The sequence below is a fragment of the Dendropsophus ebraccatus genome, chromosome 1 (genome assembly GCF_027789765.1).
Source record: "Dendropsophus ebraccatus isolate aDenEbr1 chromosome 1, aDenEbr1.pat, whole genome shotgun sequence".
In the NCBI taxonomy this organism is placed as follows: Eukaryota; Metazoa; Chordata; class Amphibia; order Anura; family Hylidae; genus Dendropsophus; species Dendropsophus ebraccatus.
This window is the reverse complement of record NC_091454.1, coordinates 209,407,426-209,419,925: the sequence shown is the minus strand read 5'-3', so window position 1 is coordinate 209,419,925 and position 12,500 is coordinate 209,407,426. Positions and strand designations below refer to the sequence as shown.

The window sequence follows — 12,500 nt, the reverse complement described above, 5'->3', positions numbered from 1 at the left end:
GGAAGGTCTAAAGAGTCGCACAATGACTAAAGAGACCACTGACCCCGACGTGATTTGAACACGCAACCTCCTGATCTGGAGTCAGACGCGCTACCGTTGCACCACGAGGTCACCTCTGCCAGGATTGTCTCGAAGGGATTTAGGACAGATTCCTTGCAAAAGCAACTAAGTCTAGATTCAGGACAGGACAGATTCCTCGCTAAAGCGTCTAAGTCTAGATTCTGAACTTGCTATGCAGGAGAGGGCTATGAGGAGAGGTCTTGGAGGTCTTTTTTGAAAGAAAGACTATAACACAACCTACTGACTAGATTAGCAGAGATGGAATATTGACCTAAGGTCGTGTTACCATTGTCATGAATGGAGTCAGGGAAGGACTTTAAGGCCCTAAAGCCAGGTTATTTGCAACTGCCTCGTAGGTGTTTTCGCATGGGTATTGAACAAAGCAAGAAAATCAGCAGCTCTGGCATTTTCATCAACGGAACAGTCCGCTAGGAAGGTCTAAAGAGTCGCACAACAACTAAAGAGAGCAGCTGACCCCGACGTGATTTGAACACGCAACCTTCTGATCTGGAGTCAAACGCGCTACCGTTGCGCCACGAGGTCACCTCTGCCAGCCTTTTCTCGAAGGGATTCAGGACAGATTCCTTGCCAAAGCAACTAAGTCTAGATTCAGGACAGGACAGATTCCTCGCAAAAGCGCCAAAGTCTAGATTCTGAACTTGCTATGCAGAAGAGGGCTGTGAGAGGTCTTGGAGGTCTTTTTTGAAAGAAAGACTACAACAAAACCTATGACTAGATTAGCAGAGATGGAATATTGACCTAAGGTCGTGTTACCATTGTCATGAATGGAGTCGGGAAGGACTTTAAGGCCCTAAAGCCAGGTTATTTGCAACTGCCTCGTAGGTGTTTCGCATGGGTATTGAACAAAGCAAGAAAATCATCAGCTCTGGCATTTTCATCAACGCAACAGTCCGCTAGGAAGGTCTAAAGAGTCGCACAACGACTAAAGAGAGCGCTGACCCCGACATGATTTGAGCACGCAACCTTCTGATCTGGAGTCAGACGCGCTACCGTTGCGCCACGAGGTCACCCTTTACCAGGTTTTTCTCGAAGGGATTCAGGACAGATTCCTTGCAAAAGCCACTAAGTCTAGATTCAGGACAGGACAGATTCCTCGCTAAAGCGTCTAAGTCTAGATTCTGAACTTGCTATGCAGGAGAGGGCTATGAGGAGAGGTCTTGGAGGTCTTTTTTGAAAGAAAGACTATAACACAACCTACTGACTAGATTAGCAGAGATGGAATATTGACCTAAGGTCGTGTTACCATTGTCATGAATGGAGTCGGGAAGGACTTTAAGGCCCTAAAGCCAGGTTATTTGCAACTGCCTCGTAGGTGTTTCGCATGGGTATTAAACAGAGCAAGAAAATCAGCAGATCTGGCATCTTAATCAACGGAACAGTCCGCTAGGAAGGTCTAAAGAGTCGCACAACAACTAAAGAGAGCGCTGACCCCGACGTGATTTGAACACGCAACCTCCTGATCTGGAGTCAGACGCGCTATCGTTGCGCCACAAGGTCAGCTCTGCCAGCCTTTTCTCGAAGGGATTCAGGACAGATTCCTTGCCAAAGCAACTAAGTCTAGATTCAGGACAGGACAGATTCCTCGCTAAAGCGTCAAAGTCTAGATTCTGAACTTGCTATGCAGGAGAGGGCTGTGAGAGGTCTTGGAGGTCTTTTTTGAAAGAAAGACTACAACAAAACCTACTGACTAGATTAGCAGAGATGGAATATTGACCTAAGGTCGTGTTACCGTTGTCATGAATGGAGTCGGGAAGGACTTTAAGGCCCTAAAGCCAGGTTATTTGCAACTGCCTCGTAGGTGTTTCGCATGGGTATTGAACAGAGCAAGAAAATCAGCAGCTCTGGCATTTTCATCAACGGAACAGTCCGCTAGGAAGGTCTAAAGAGTCGCACAATGACTAAAGAGACCGCTGAGCCCGACGTGATTTGAACACGCAACCTTCTGATCTGGAGTCAGACGCGCTACCGTTGCGCCACGAGGTCACCTCTGCCAGCCTTTTCTCGAAGGGATTCAGGACAGATTCCTTGCCAAAGCAACTAAGTCTAGATTCAGGACAGGACAGATTCCTCGCTAAAGCGTCTAAGTCTAGATTCTGAACTTGCTATGCAGGAGAGGGCTATGAGGAGAAGTCTTGGAGGTCTTTTTTGAAAGAAAGACTATAACACAACCTACTGACTAGATTAGCAGAGATGGAATATTGACCTAAGGTCGTGTTACCATTGTAATGAATGGAGTCGGGAAGGACTTTAAGGCCCTAAAGCCAGGTTATTTGCAACTGCCTCGTAGGTGTTTCGCATGGGTATTGAACAAAGCAAGAAAATCAGCAGCTCTGGCATTTTCATCAACGGAACAGTCCGCTAGGAAGGTCTAAAGAGTCGCACAACGACTAAAGAGAGCGCTGACCCTGACGTGATTTGAACACGCAACCTTCTGATGTGGAGTCAGACGCGCTACCGTTGCGCCACGAGGTCACCTCTGCCAGCCTTTTCTCGAAGGGATTCAGGACAGATTCCTTGCCAAAGCAACTAAGTCTAGATTCAGGACAGGACAGATTCCTCGCTAAAGCGTCAAAGTCTAGATTCTGAACTTGCTATGCAGGAGAGGGCTGTGAGAGGTCTTGGAGGTCTTTTTTGAAAGAAAGACTACAACAAAACCTATGACTAGATTAGCAGAGATGGAATATTGACCTAAGGTCGTGTTACCATTGTCATGAATGGAGTCGGGAAGGACTTTAAGGCCCTTAAGCCAGGTTATTTGCGACTGCCTCGTAGGTGTTTCGCATGGGTATTTAACAAAGCAAGAAAATCAGCAGCTCTGGCATTTTCATCAACGGAACGGTCCGCTAGGAAGGTCTAAAGAGTCGCACAACAACTAAAGAGAGCGCTGACCCCAACGTGATTTGAACACACAACCTTCTGATCTGGAGTCAGACGCGCTACCGTTGCGCCACGAGGTCACCTCTGTCAGCCTTTTCTCGAAGGGATTCAGGACAGATTCCTTGCCAAAGCAACTAAGTCTAGATTCAGGACAGGACAGATTCCTCGCTAAAGCGCCAAAGTCTAGATTCTGAACTTGCTATGCAGGAGAGGGCTGTGAGAGGTCTTGGAGGTCTTTTTTGAAAGAAAGACTACAACAAAACCTATGACTAGATTAGCAGAGATGGAATATTGACCTAAGGTCGTGTTACCATTGTCATGAATGGAGTCGGGAAGGACTTTAAGGCCCTAAAGCCAGGTTATTTGCAACTGCCTCGTAGGTGTTTCGCATGGGTATTGAACAAAGCAAGAAAATCAGCAGCTCTGGCATTTTCATCAACGGAACAGTCCGCTAGGAAGGTCTAAAGAGTCGCACAACGACTAAAGAGAGCGCTGACCCCGACATGATTTGAACACGCAACCTTCTGATCTGGAGTCAGACGCGCTACCGTTGCGCCACGAGGTCACCTCTGTCAGCCTTTTCTCGAAGGGATTCAGGACAGATTCCTTGCCAAAGCAACTAAGTCTAGATTCAGGACAGGACAGATTCCTCGCTAAAGCGTCAAAGTCTAGATTCTGAACTTGCTATGCAGGAGAGGGCTATGAGGAGAGGTCTTGGAGGTCTTTTTTGAAAGAAAGACTATAACACAACCTACTGACTAGATTAGCAGAGATGGAATATTGACCTAAGGTCGTGTTACCATTGTCATGAATGGAGTCAGGAAGGACTTTAAGGCCCTAAAGCCAGGTTATTTGCAACTGCCTCGTAGGTGTTTCGCATGGGTATTGAACAAAGCAAGAAAATCAGCAGCTCTGGCATTTTCATCAACGGAACAGTCCGCTAGGAAGGTCTAAAGAGTCGCACAAAAAACTAAAGAGGGCGCTGACCCCGACGTGATTTGAACACGCAACCTTCTGATCTGGAGTCAGACGCGCTACCGTTGCACCACGAGGTCACCTCTGCCAGCCTTTTCTCGAAGGGATTCAGGACAGATTCCTTGCCAAAGCAACTAAGTCTAGATTCAGGACAGGACAGATTCCTCGCTAAAGCGCCAAAGTCTAGATTCTGAACTTGCTATGCAGGAGAGGGCTGTGAGAGGTCTTGGAGGTCTTTTTTGAAAGAAAGACTACAACAAAACCTATGACTAGATTAGCAGAGATGGAATATTGACCTAAGGTCGTGTTACCATTGTAATGAATGGAGTCGGGAAGGACTTTAAGGCCCTAAAGCCAGGTTATTTGCAACTGCCTCGTAGGTGTTTCGCATGGGTATTGAACAAAGCAAGAAAATCAGCAGCTCTGGCATTTTCATCAACGGAACAGTCCGCTAGGAAGGTCTAAAGAGTCGCACAACGACTAAAGAGAGAGCTGACCCTGACGTGATTTGAACACGCAACCTTCTGATGTGGAGTCAGACGCGCTACCGTTGCGCCACGAGGTCACCTCTGCCAGCCTTTTCTCGAAGGGATTCAGGACAGATTCCTTGCCAAAGCAACTAAGTCTAGATTCAGGACAGGACAGATTCCTCGCTAAAGCGTCAAAGTCTAGATTCTGAACTTGCTATGCAGGAGAGGGCTGTGAGAGGTCTTGGAGGTCTTTTTTGAAAGAAAGACTACAACAAAACCTATGACTAGATTAGCAGAGATGGAATATTGACCTAAGGTCGTGTTACCATTGTCATGAATGGAGTCGGGAAGGACTTTAAGGCCCTTAAGCCAGGTTATTTGCGACTGCCTCGTAGGTGTTTCGCATGGGTATTGAACAAAGCAAGAAAATCAGCAGCTCTGGCATTTTCATCAACGGAACGGTCCGCTAGGAAGGTCTAAAGAGTCGCACAACAACTAAAGAGAGCGCTGACCCCGACGTGATTTGAACACGCAACCTTCTGATCTGGAGTCAGACGCGCTACCGTTGCGCCACGAGGTCACCTCTGTCAGCCTTTTCTCGAAGGGATTCAGGACAGATTCCTTGCCAAAGCAACTAAGTCTAGATTCAGGACAGGACAGATTCCTCGCTAAAGCGCCAAAGTCTAGATTCTGAACTTGCTATGCAGGAGAGGGCTGTGAGAGGTCTTGGAGGTCTTTTTTGAAAGAAAGACTACAACAAAACCTATGACTAGATTAGCAGAGATGGAATATTGACCTAAGGTCGTGTTACCATTGTCATGAATGGAGTCGGGAAGGACTTTAAGGCCCTAAAGCCAGGTTATTTGCAACTGCCTCGTAGGTGTTTCGCATGGGTATTGAACAAAGCAAGAAAATCAGCAGCTCTGGCATTTTCATCAACGGAACAGTCCGCTAGGAAGGTCTAAAGAGTCGCACAACGACTAAAGAGAGCGCTGACCCCGACATGATTTGAACACGCAACCTTCTGATCTGGAGTCAGACGCGCTACCGTTGCGCCACGAGGTCACCTCTGTCAGCCTTTTCTCGAAGGGATTCAGGACAGATTCCTTGCCAAAGCAACTAAGTCTAGATTCAGGACAGGACAGATTCCTCGCTAAAGCGTCAAAGTCTAGATTCTGAACTTGCTATGCAGGAGAGGGCTATGAGGAGAGGTCTTGGAGGTCTTTTTTGAAAGAAAGACTATAACACAACCTACTGACTAGATTAGCAGAGATGGAATATTGACCTAAGGTCGTGTTACCATTGTCATGAATGGAGTCAGGAAGGACTTTAAGGCCCTAAAGCCAGGTTATTTGCAACTGCCTCGTAGGTGTTTCGCATGGGTATTGAACAAAGCAAGAAAATCAGCAGCTCTGGCATTTTCATCAACGGAACAGTCCGCTAGGAAGGTCTAAAGAGTCGCACAAAAAACTAAAGAGGGCGCTGACCCCGACGTGATTTGAACACGCAACCTTCTGATCTGGAGTCAGACGCGCTACCGTTGCACCACGAGGTCACCTCTGCCAGCCTTTTCTCGAAGGGATTCAGGACAGATTCCTTGCCAAAGCAACTAAGTCTAGATTCAGGACAGGACAGATTCCTCGCTAAAGCGCCAAAGTCTAGATTCTGAACTTGCTATGCAGGAGAGGGCTGTGAGAGGTCTTGGAGGTCTTTTTTGAAAGAAAGACTACAACAAAACCTATGACTAGATTAGCAGAGATGGAATATTGACCTAAGGTCATGTTACCATTGTCATGAATGGAGTCGGGAAGGACTTTAAGGCCCTAAAGCCAGGTTATTTGCAACTGCCTCGTAGGTGTTTCGCATGGGTATTGAACAAAGCAAGAAAATCAGCAGCTCTGGCATTTTCATCAACGGAACAGTCCGCTAGGAAGGTCTAAAGAGTCGCACAACGACTAAAGAGAGCGCTGACCCCGACATGATTTGAACACGCAACCTTCTGATCTGGAGTCAGACGCGCTACCGTTGCGCCACGAGGTCACCTCTGCCAGGTTTTTCTCGAAGGGATTCAGGACAGATTCCTTGCAAAAGCCACTAAGTCTAGATTCAGGACAGGACAGATTCCTCGCTAAAGCGTCTAAGTCTAGATTCTGAACTTGCTATGCAGGAGAGGGCTATGAGGAGAGGTCTTGGAGGTCTTTTTTGAAAGAAAGACTATAACACAACCTACTGACTAGATTAGCAGAGATGGAATATTGACCTAAGGTCGTGTTACCATTGTCATGAATGGAGTCTGGAAGGACTTTAAGGCCCTTAAGCCCGGTTATTTGCGACTGCCTCGTAGGTGTTTCGCATGGGTATTAAACAGAGCAAGAAAATCAGCAGATCTGGCATCTTAATCAACGGAACAGTCCGCTAGGAAGGTCTAAATAGTCGCACAATGACTAAAGAGACCACTGACCCCAACGTGATTTGAACACGCAACCTCCTGATCTGGAGTCAGACGCGCTACCGTTGCGCCACGAGGTCACCTCTGCCAGGATTGTCTCGAAGGGATTCAGGACAGATTCCTTGCAAAAGCAACTAAGTCTAGATTCAGGACAGGACAGGACAGATTCCTCGCTAAAGCGTCTAAGTCTAGATTCTGAACTTGCTATGCAGGAGAGGGCTATGAGGAGAGGTCTTGGAGGTCTTTTTTGAAAGAAAGACTATAACACAACCTACTGACTAGATTAGCAGAGATGGAATATTGACCTAAGGTCGTGTTACCATTGTCATGAATGGAGTCAGGAAGGACTTTAAGGCCCTAAAGCCAGGTTATTTGCAACTGCCTCGTAGGTGTTTCGCATGGGTATTGAACAAAGCAAGAAAATCAGCAGCTCTGGCATTTTCATCAACGGAACAGTCCGCTAGGAAGGTCTAAAGAGTCGCACAACAACTAAAGAGAGTGCTGACCCCGACGTGATTTGAACACGCAACCTTCTGATCTGGAGTCAGACGCGCTACCGTTGCGCCACGAGGTCACCTCTGCCAGCCTTTTCTCGAAGGGATTCAGGACAGATTCCTTGCCAAAGCAACTAAGTCTAGATTCAGGACAGGACAGATTCCTCGCTAAAGCGCCAAAGTCTAGATTCTGAACTTGCTATGCAGGAGAGGGCTGTGAGAGGTCTTTTTTGAAAGAAAGACTACAACAAAACCTATGACTAGATTAGCAGAGATGGAATATTGACCTAAGGTCGCGTTACCATTGTCATGAATGGAGTCGGGAAGGACTTTAAGGCCCTAAAGCCAGGTTATTTGCAACTGCCTCGTAGGTGTTTCGCATGGGTATTGAACAAAGCAAGAAAATCAGCAGCTCTGGCATTTTCATCAACGGAACAGTCCGCTAGGAAGGTCTAAAGAGTCGCACAACGACTAAAGAGAGCGCTGACCCCGGCGTGATTTGAACACGCAACCTTCTGATCTGGAGTCAGACGCGCTACCGTTGCGCCACGAGGTCACCTCTGCCAGCCTTTTCTCGAAGGGATTCAGGACAGATTCCTTGCCAAAGCAACTTAGTCTAGATTCAGGACAGGACAGATTCCTCGCTAAAGCGTCAAAGTCTAGATTCTGAACTTGCTATGCAGGAGAGGGCTGTGAGAGGTCTTGGAGGTCTTTTTTGAAAGAAAGACTACAACAAAACCTATGACTAGATTAGCAGAGATGGAATATTGACCTAAGGTCATGTTACCATTGTCATGAATGGAGTCGGGAAGGACTTTAAGGCCCTTAAGCCAGGTTATTTGCGACTGCCTCGTAGGTGTTTCGCATGGGTATTAAACAGAGCAAGAAAATCAGCAGATCTGGCATCTTAATCAACGGAACAGTCCGCTAGGAAGGTCTAAAGAGTCGCACAATGACTAAAGAGACCACTGACCCCGACGTGGTTTGAACACGCAACCTTCTGATCTGGAGTCAGACGCGCTACCGTTGCTACACAAGGTCACCTCTGCCAGCCTTTTCTCGAAGGGATTCAGGACAGATTCCTTGCCAAAGCAACTAAGTCTAGATTCAGGACAGGACAGATTCCTCGCTAAAGCGTCTAAGTCTAGATTCTGAACTTGCTATGCAGGAGAGGGCTATGAGGAGAGGTCTTGGAGGTCTTTTTTGAAAGAAAGACTATAACACAACCTACTGACTAGATTAGCAGAGATGGAATATTGACCTAAGGTCGTGTTACCATTGTCATGAATGGAGTCGGGAAGGACTTTAAGGCCCTAAAGCCAAGTTATTTGCAACTGCCTCGTAGGTGTTTCGCATGGGTATTGAACAAAGCAAGAAAATCAGCAGCTCTGGCATTTTCATCAACGGAACAGTCCGCTAGGAAGGTCTAAAGAGTCGCACAACGACTAAAGAGACCGCTGACCCCGACGTGATTTGAACACGCAACCTTCTGATCTGGAGTCAGACGCGCTACCGTTGCGCCACGAGGTCACCTCTGCCAGCCTTTTCTCGAAGGGATTCAGGACAGATTCCTTGCCAAAGCAACTAAGTCTAGATTCAGGACAGGACAGATTCCTCGCTAAAGCGTCAAAGTCTAGATTCTGAACTTGCTATGCAGGAGAGGGCTGTGAGAGGTCTTGGAGGTCTTTTTTGAAAGAAAGACTACAACAAAACCTATGACTAGATTAGCAGAGATGGAATATTGACCTAAGGTCATGTTACCATTGTCATGAATGGAGTCGGGAAGGACTTTAAGGCCCTTAAGCCAGGTTATTTGCGACTGCCTCGTAGGTGTTTCGCATGGGTATTAAACAGAGCAAGAAAATCAGCAGATCTGGCATCTTAATCAACGGAACAGTCCGCTAGGAAGGTCTACAGAGTCGCACAATGACTAAAGAGACCGCTGACCCCGACGTGGTTTGAACACGCAACCTTCTGATCTGGAGTCAGACGCGCTACCATTGCTACACAAGGTCACCTCTGCCAGCCTTTTCTCGAAGGGATTCAGGACAGATTCCTTGCCAAAGCAACTAAGTCTAGATTCAGGACAGGACAGATTCCTCGCTAAAGCGCCAAAGTCTAGATTCTGAACTTGCTATGCAGGAGAGGGCTGTGAGAGGTCTTGGAGGTCTTTTTTGAAAGAAAGACTACAACAAAACCTATGACTAGATTAGCAGAGATGGAATATTGACCTAAGGTCATGTTACCATTGTCATGAATGGAGTCGAGAAGGACTTTAAGGCCCTTAAGCCAGGTTATTTGCGACTGCCTCGTAGGTGTTTCGCATGGGTATTAAACAGAGCAAGAAAACCAGCAGATCTGGCATCTTAATCAACGGAACAGTCCGCTAGGAAGGTCTAAAGAGTCGCACAATGACTAAAGAGACCGCTGACCCCGACGTGATTTGAACACACAACCTCCTGATCTGGAGTCAGACGCGCTACCGTTGCGCCACGAGGTCACCTCTGCCAGGATTGTTTCGAAGGGATTCAGGACAGATTCCTTGCAAAAGCAACTAAGTCTAGATTCAGGACAGGACAAAACAGATTCCTCGCTAAAGCGTCAAAGTCTAGATTCTGAACTTGCTATGCAGGAGAGGGCTGTGAGAGGTCTTGGAGGTCTTTTTTGAAAGAAAGACTACAACAAAACCTATGACTAGATTAGCCGAGATGGAATATTGACCTAAGGTCATGTTACCATTGTCATGAATGGAGTCGGGAAGGACTTTAAGGCCCTTAAGCCAGGTTATTTGCGACTGCCTCGTAGGTGTTTCGCATGGGTATTAAACAGAGCAAGAAAATCAGCAGATCTGGCATCTTAATCAACGGAACAGTCCGCTAGGAAGGTCTAAAGAGTCGCACAATGACTAAAGAGACCGCTGACCCCGACGTGATTTGAACACGCAACCTCCTGATCTGGAGTCAGACGCGCTACCGTTGCGCCACGAGGTCACCTCTGCCAGGATTGTTTCGAAGGGATTCAGGACAGATTCCTTGCAAAAGCAACTAAGTCTAGATTCAGGACAACAGAGATGGAATATTGACCTAAGGTCGTGTTACCATTGTAATGAATGGAGTCGGGAAGGACTTTAAGGCCCTAAAGCCAGGTTATTTGCAACTGCCTCGTAGGTGTTTCGCATGGGTATTGAACAAAGCAAGAAAATCAGCAGCTCTGGCATTTTCATCAACGGAACAGTCCGCTAGGAAGGTCTAAAGAGTCGCACAACGACTAAAGAGAGCGCTGACCCCGACGTGATTTGAACACGCAACCTTCTGATCTGGAGTCAGACGCGCTACCGTTGCGCCACGAGGTCACCTCTGCCAGCCTTTTCTCAAAGGGATTCAGGACAGATTCCTTGCCAAAGCAACTAAGTCTAGATTCAGGACAGGACAGATTCCTCGCTAAAGCGTCAAAGTCTAGATTCTGAACTTGCTATGCAGGAGAGGGCTATGAGGAGAGGTCTTGGAGGTCTTTTTTGAAAGAAAGACTATAACACAACCTACTGACTAGATTAGCAGAGATGGAATATTGACCTAAGGTCGTGTTACCATTGTCATGAATGGAGTCGGGAAGGACTTTAAGGCCCTAAAGCCAGGTTATTTGCAACTGCCTCGTAGGTGTTTCGCATGGGTATTGAACAAAGCAAGAAAATCAGCAGCTCTGGCATTTTCATCAACGGAACAGTCCGCTAGGAAGGTCTAAAGAGTCGCACAACGACTAAAGAGAGCGCTGACCCCGACGTGATTTGAACACGCAACCTTCTGATCTGGAGTCAGACGCGCTACCGTTGCGCCACGAGGTCACCTCTGCCAGCCTTTTCTCGAAGGGATTCAGGACAGATTCCTTGCCAAAGCAACTAAGTCTAGATTCAGGACAGGACAGATTCCTCGCTAAAGCGTCAAAGTCTAGATTCTGAACTTGCTATGCAGGAGAGGGCTGTGAGAGGTCTTGGAGGTCTTTTTTGAAAGAAAGACTACAACAAAACCTATGACTAGATTAGCAGAGATGGAATATTGACCTAAGGTCATGTTACCATTGTCATGAATGGAGTCGGGAAGGACTTTAAGGCCCTTAAGCCAGGTTATTTGCGACTGCCTCGTAGGTGTTTCGCATGGGTATTAAACAGAGCAAGAAAATCAGCAGATCTGGCATCTTAATCAACGGAACAGTCCGCTAGGAAGGTCTAAAGAGTCGCACAATGACTAAAGAGACCGCTGACCCCGACGTGGTTTGAACACGCAACCTTCTGATCTGGAGTCAGACGCGCTACCATTGCTACACAAGGTCACCTCTGCCAGCCTTTTCTCGAAGGGATTCAGGACAGATTCCTTGCCAAAGCAACTAAGTCTAGATTCAGGACAGGACAGATTCCTCGCTAAAGCGTCAAAGTCTAGATTCTGAACTTGCTATGCAGGAGAGGGCTATGAGGAGAGGTCTTGGAGGTCTTTTTTGAAAGAAAGACTATAACACAACCTACTGACTAGATTAGCAGAGATGGAATATTGACCTAAGGTCGTGTTACCATTGTAATGAATGGAGTCGGGAAGGACTTTAAGGCCCTAAAGCCAGGTTATTTGCAACTGCCTCGTAGGTGTTTCGCATGGGTATTGAACAAAGCAAGAAAATCAGCAGCTCTGGCATTTTCATCAACGGAACAGTCCGCTAGGAAGGTCTAAAGAGTCGCACAACGACTAAAGAGAGCGCTGACCCCGACGTGATTTGAACACGCAACCTTCTGATCTGGAGTCAGACGCGCTACCGTTGCGCCACGAGGTCACCTCTGCCAGCCTTTTCTCGAAGGGATTCAGGACAGATTCCTTGCCAAAGCAACTAAGTCTAGATTCAGGACAGGACAGATTCCTCGCTAAAGCGTCAAAGTCTAGATTCTGAACTTGCTATGCAGGAGAGGGCTGTGAGAGGTCTTGGAGGTCTTTTTTGAAAGAAAGACTACAACAAAACCTATGACTAGATTAGCAGAGATGGAATATTGACCTAAGGTCATGTTACCATTGTCATGAATGGAGTCGAGAAGGACTTTAAGGCCCTTAAGCCAGGTTATTTGCGACTGCCTCGTAGGTGTTTCGCATGGGTATTAAACAGAGCAAGAAAATCAGA

The 12,500-nt window shown here is 47.0% G+C and overlaps 19 non-coding genes across 19 annotated transcripts; all 19 read right to left on the bottom strand.

The window, feature by feature from the left end:
• Nucleotides 1-39: 39 nt before the first annotated feature.
• Nucleotides 40-111, bottom strand: TRNAW-CCA (transfer RNA tryptophan (anticodon CCA)). The gene has a single exon. It is a non-coding gene; the product is annotated as a tRNA-Trp (tRNA).
• Nucleotides 112-531: 420 nt separating this feature from the next.
• TRNAW-CCA (transfer RNA tryptophan (anticodon CCA)) lies at nucleotides 532-603 on the bottom strand. Its single transcript has one exon. It is a non-coding gene; the product is annotated as a tRNA-Trp (tRNA).
• Nucleotides 604-1,992: 1,389 nt separating this feature from the next.
• Nucleotides 1,993-2,064, bottom strand: TRNAW-CCA (transfer RNA tryptophan (anticodon CCA)). Its single transcript has one exon. It is a non-coding gene; the product is annotated as a tRNA-Trp (tRNA).
• A 902-nt stretch (nucleotides 2,065-2,966) lies between these two features.
• TRNAW-CCA (transfer RNA tryptophan (anticodon CCA)) lies at nucleotides 2,967-3,038 on the bottom strand. Its single transcript has one exon. It is a non-coding gene; the product is annotated as a tRNA-Trp (tRNA).
• Nucleotides 3,039-3,451: 413 nt separating this feature from the next.
• Nucleotides 3,452-3,523, bottom strand: TRNAW-CCA (transfer RNA tryptophan (anticodon CCA)). Its single transcript has one exon. It is a non-coding gene; the product is annotated as a tRNA-Trp (tRNA).
• A 418-nt stretch (nucleotides 3,524-3,941) lies between these two features.
• Nucleotides 3,942-4,013, bottom strand: TRNAW-CCA (transfer RNA tryptophan (anticodon CCA)). The gene has a single exon. It is a non-coding gene; the product is annotated as a tRNA-Trp (tRNA).
• An 898-nt stretch (nucleotides 4,014-4,911) lies between these two features.
• TRNAW-CCA (transfer RNA tryptophan (anticodon CCA)) lies at nucleotides 4,912-4,983 on the bottom strand. Its single transcript has one exon. It is a non-coding gene; the product is annotated as a tRNA-Trp (tRNA).
• A 413-nt stretch (nucleotides 4,984-5,396) lies between these two features.
• TRNAW-CCA (transfer RNA tryptophan (anticodon CCA)) lies at nucleotides 5,397-5,468 on the bottom strand. Its single transcript has one exon. It is a non-coding gene; the product is annotated as a tRNA-Trp (tRNA).
• A 418-nt stretch (nucleotides 5,469-5,886) lies between these two features.
• On the bottom strand, nucleotides 5,887-5,958 carry TRNAW-CCA (transfer RNA tryptophan (anticodon CCA)). The gene has a single exon. It is a non-coding gene; the product is annotated as a tRNA-Trp (tRNA).
• A 413-nt stretch (nucleotides 5,959-6,371) lies between these two features.
• Nucleotides 6,372-6,443, bottom strand: TRNAW-CCA (transfer RNA tryptophan (anticodon CCA)). The gene has a single exon. It is a non-coding gene; the product is annotated as a tRNA-Trp (tRNA).
• Nucleotides 6,444-6,860: 417 nt separating this feature from the next.
• TRNAW-CCA (transfer RNA tryptophan (anticodon CCA)) lies at nucleotides 6,861-6,932 on the bottom strand. The gene has a single exon. It is a non-coding gene; the product is annotated as a tRNA-Trp (tRNA).
• Nucleotides 6,933-7,354: 422 nt separating this feature from the next.
• On the bottom strand, nucleotides 7,355-7,426 carry TRNAW-CCA (transfer RNA tryptophan (anticodon CCA)). The gene has a single exon. It is a non-coding gene; the product is annotated as a tRNA-Trp (tRNA).
• Nucleotides 7,427-7,830: 404 nt separating this feature from the next.
• TRNAW-CCA (transfer RNA tryptophan (anticodon CCA)) lies at nucleotides 7,831-7,902 on the bottom strand. Its single transcript has one exon. It is a non-coding gene; the product is annotated as a tRNA-Trp (tRNA).
• Nucleotides 7,903-8,804: 902 nt separating this feature from the next.
• Nucleotides 8,805-8,876, bottom strand: TRNAW-CCA (transfer RNA tryptophan (anticodon CCA)). The gene has a single exon. It is a non-coding gene; the product is annotated as a tRNA-Trp (tRNA).
• An 898-nt stretch (nucleotides 8,877-9,774) lies between these two features.
• Nucleotides 9,775-9,846, bottom strand: TRNAW-CCA (transfer RNA tryptophan (anticodon CCA)). Its single transcript has one exon. It is a non-coding gene; the product is annotated as a tRNA-Trp (tRNA).
• Nucleotides 9,847-10,264: 418 nt separating this feature from the next.
• Nucleotides 10,265-10,336, bottom strand: TRNAW-CCA (transfer RNA tryptophan (anticodon CCA)). Its single transcript has one exon. It is a non-coding gene; the product is annotated as a tRNA-Trp (tRNA).
• A 290-nt stretch (nucleotides 10,337-10,626) lies between these two features.
• Nucleotides 10,627-10,698, bottom strand: TRNAW-CCA (transfer RNA tryptophan (anticodon CCA)). The gene has a single exon. It is a non-coding gene; the product is annotated as a tRNA-Trp (tRNA).
• Nucleotides 10,699-11,115: 417 nt separating this feature from the next.
• On the bottom strand, nucleotides 11,116-11,187 carry TRNAW-CCA (transfer RNA tryptophan (anticodon CCA)). The gene has a single exon. It is a non-coding gene; the product is annotated as a tRNA-Trp (tRNA).
• Nucleotides 11,188-12,089: 902 nt separating this feature from the next.
• On the bottom strand, nucleotides 12,090-12,161 carry TRNAW-CCA (transfer RNA tryptophan (anticodon CCA)). Its single transcript has one exon. It is a non-coding gene; the product is annotated as a tRNA-Trp (tRNA).
• Nucleotides 12,162-12,500: the final 339 nt, after the last annotated feature.